Here is a 3,918-nt window from a genome sequence, read left to right as displayed (position 1 = left end):
CTAATGTTCAGTGATTTGTAAGATCCAATAAGTTCCACATTGTTTATAAAATAAGTAACCTAAATTTTGTGGGTGACTGAGGTGTATTGATCAAAGATAGGAAATGTATAAAAGGGTAGAGAATGAAAGCTATATTTTAAATTACTTCAGACAATAAATAGAAAAAAGAGAGAAAAAATCACCATGCAAATATATGACCATTTATAATTTTCAAGGATATTGTGGTTTGGGAAAACAATATTAAAGAATGGAAGCAGACATGAAAATTGTTTTATTTTTCAGAGTTCATTTCTTTTTGTACTTTAACATAATACCTTTATAGAATACCATTATTATGTTTCAATAAGACTCTGCTACAAATCCACTGTGGAATTTGACAGCTGATATTTCAACTCTCTCAGCCCTAGATTCATTATGTGTAAAATGAGAAAGTTGGATGAAATGATCTCTAATGTCATAAAAAATTAGGTCTCTCATTTCTTCAGTTCCCAGAGAGATATGTTCTGCTGCAGTTTAATTTGGGAAGTAATTTGACAGTCAATTCTCTTTGATGATATCTTATCATTGTTGGGGGAGTTCACATAAGAGTGGGAATCTTAAGTGATAGTAGCAAAAGCCAAAATGCACTGATTACTTCCTTCTCCTCCTTCTTTTCCTCTTTGTCTTCCTGTTCTTCCTCCTCCACATTATTTATCTTCGTTTTCCTCTTTTCCCCTTATTGTCGTCACCATCACGAATTACACAATTCTATCCATAAATGTTCCGTTGCATAGAGAAAACTCTAGAGCTAATTCATATCCCTTAAATATGCGTAAGCTAAAACAAAATGGAGGACACATTTATTGTCTTTAATATATGTAGGTAGATCTAGGTCTGCCTTCACTGAGATTCAAGAAATACGTGACTGATTTACCAAGAAATGACTTCCAACAATTTCATTTAATTGCTATTCATATTCCAGGTCAGATGTAATTCCCTCTACCAAAAGCCTTTAGAATGCCCCCAGTACCTCTCCTGTTACATGTTCCTTAGGGACCTCTCTTGAAAAGGTGAAGATCCTGTTTTTTTACCTGTCATAATCACCACTAATCACCCTAATACAATTTCAAGCACAAAGTAGTTTCTCAATAAATATCTAAATGGGCAAATGTTTTACAAGTGAAAACCACCAGTTCACATACCCAGATGATCACACAGACTATGCTCTAAATATAATTGTATTTAATTAATCTTTGTAGACATGAAAGTGGGTATCAATTGGAAATAAATTTTCTTTTAAACATTTTGACTCTTTTTAAATAACACCTAACTAACACATACAGTTCTACAAAATATTTCCTTTCTTTATATTGTTATTCTATTAACATTTTTCCTATTAATTTTTTTTTTTTGAGATGGAGTCTCACTGGGTCACCCAGGCTGGAGTGCAGTGGTGCGATCTTGGCTCACTGCAACCTCCGCCCCCCATGTTCAAGCAATTCTCCTGCCTCAGCCTCCAGAGTAGCTGGGACTACAGGCACATGCTGCCATGCCTGGCTAATTTTTGTATTTTTAGTACAGACGTGTTTCACCAGGCTGGTCTCTAACTCATGACCTCAGGTGATCCATCTGCCTCCACCTCCCAAAGTGCTGGGATTACAGGTGTGAGCCACCACACCTGGCCTTCCTATTAATTTTTTAAAAATCTTTTGGCTAAAAACTAAGGCACACTTACCTGTTAGCCTAAGACTACACAGAGTCAGCATCATCAATATCACACTGGCTTCCATCTCCACATATTGTCCCACTGGAAGGCCTTCAGGGGCCGTAACATGCCATGAAGTTGTCTTCTCCTATGATATAGCAATGCCTTCCTCTGGAACACCTTCTGAAGGACCTTAATGAGGATGTTTCACATTTAACCTCTTTTTTTTTATGAGTAGAAGGAGTACACTCTAAAATAACAATAAAAGGTATAGTACAGTAAACACATTAACCAGTAACATAGCCATTTATTATCATTATGTACTGTACCTATTATGTACTGTGCCTATTATGTACTGTACCTAATTGCATGTGCTATACTGTACCTAATTACATGTACCTAATTGCATGTGCTATACTTTTATATAACTGGTAGCACAGTGGGTTTGTTTACACCAGCATCACCACAAACACATGAATAATACATTGCATTAAGACGTTATGAAGGCTACGACATTGATAATAAAAAATTTTCAGATCCATGTATTATCTTGTCGGAGATCATATATGTGATCTGTCATTGACTGAAATGTCATTATAGGGCATATGGTTGTATTTATCAGACTAATTAGGACTTATGTAAGTAGACATTTATTATACGTGTGTGTGTGTGTGTGTGTATATATATATATATATATTTTACCTAATCTTTCACTGCTCTCCACATGAGGGGCTTGGATGCAGAGGCATGGAAACATGAAAAACAGCTCTCTCTTACTTTTTCTTCAGACGTCTTAGATTCACACGGATTTTCTGAATGTAGCTGAATTGTTTTCTGGGGATTTCTTGTCTTTAGAGACCTAGGAGTGTTCTGAAGAAGCAGTCCTAACATTCTGAAGTGTAAACCTTACCCAAATAGAGCTATATATTTTGTGAAGGAAAAAAATGATTTATTTCACATCATTATCCCCTACTTTCTATTTACCCATGTTAAAACAATCTCTTCAAGAAACTTCTGAGTTTTCTAAAGATTAAGGGGGTTTTATATCATAGGATCCCCAAAACACAAATAAATGTTACTGGCAAATCATACTTAAAAGTACCTTCAGTTAGTCCTTTAACGGAAATTTTCACAGGTGGTTTCCAGAATCTTCTTTCTTGTTAATAATTCTCATTTCTTCTTCTTTTATCCCCATGTTCACCCCAGAAACTCCCAAATTCTCACTTTTATTTAAAACCTTTCAGTTCTCTTAGTATTGCCTGACATGCTTCACTTCAGAATACTTTCTTATATCCAAATCTGTCAAAGTGTACACTAAAACAAACGGCCTTCCTTTTTCCACGATCTGCCTGTTTTAGAAAGTAATGGTATCCAGCAATATATGCCTTTTCAGTTGCACTAAGCTGCTGTTACTCATCTTTGAATTGGAGACAATAATACTTACCTGTCTGTGTTCTGGCATAAATCAGATATGATCATGTTTGCCTAAAACATTGCAGGGGAGGAGATAGACAAAACCCTCAAAAACTAAGAGGATCCTGGCTATGACCGAATCACCCTGAAGATTTTCCCCTCACATAGAGTTCAGGGAATTTTAGATTACAGCCCTCGAGTCTAAAGCATCATTTTCTGGAGCTTTTCACTCCCAAATCAAGTATGGGCAATTATTTATGAGCCTGCTTCATGATATTTCCTCTCCATATGTAAAAGATAGAGGAATCCTCTGTTGTCCAGGGCCTCCTGCGTACTTACTGATGGACAGCTAGTGTTTCACAGCTTCATGGTAGTTTTGACGATTGGCTCCGAAAGTCTCGTCTGAACGATGCTATACAAATATAAGATCCAAATCTACATTCTTCAGCTCTGCCTGCTGAAGTCTGGAGGGTCTGTGGTCGCATTGGGTTACCTGCCCTCTAGTGAAGGTAAATAACAATCCGGATATGCCCACATCCATGCAGAATGTGTGCTCTCTAGAAGGCTAATTCATGCCCAGTGTAGCTGAAAGGATCCCCGCTATAGAAAGCTTCCTTCACTCCAAGGCCCTCAGGCTGAGAAGCCAGCCTAACATTTTGTTTTCTTTGTCTAAGCAAAATGAAAAGCTTGCTAACTTAGGTCAGACTGTGACAACTCTATTTCTGAAAGAATCTATTCATTACTCACTGAGCCAGTGTTAATGTGAGAATTTCCCAGGAGGTAGAGCAAAAAGAAGCATCAATTCTTTTCTTTCCCTGTAC

General features: G+C 36.9%; 1 long non-coding RNA gene across 1 annotated transcript; it reads right to left on the bottom strand.

The window, feature by feature from the left end:
* Positions 1-391: 391 nt before the first annotated feature.
* LOC107976524 (uncharacterized) lies at positions 392-3,682 on the bottom strand. Its single transcript, XR_001720570.3, has 3 exons — positions 3,437-3,682; positions 1,715-1,934; positions 392-816 (listed from the first exon to the last, which is right to left on the bottom strand). It is a non-coding gene; the product is annotated as an uncharacterized LOC107976524 (long non-coding RNA).
* Positions 3,683-3,918: the final 236 nt, after the last annotated feature.

This window comes from Pan troglodytes, chromosome 7, assembly GCF_028858775.2.
Source record: "Pan troglodytes isolate AG18354 chromosome 7, NHGRI_mPanTro3-v2.0_pri, whole genome shotgun sequence".
Taxonomy (NCBI): Eukaryota; Metazoa; Chordata; class Mammalia; order Primates; family Hominidae; genus Pan; species Pan troglodytes.
The sequence above is the reverse complement of the archived record's forward strand: the minus strand, read 5'-3'. Positions and strand labels throughout refer to the sequence as shown.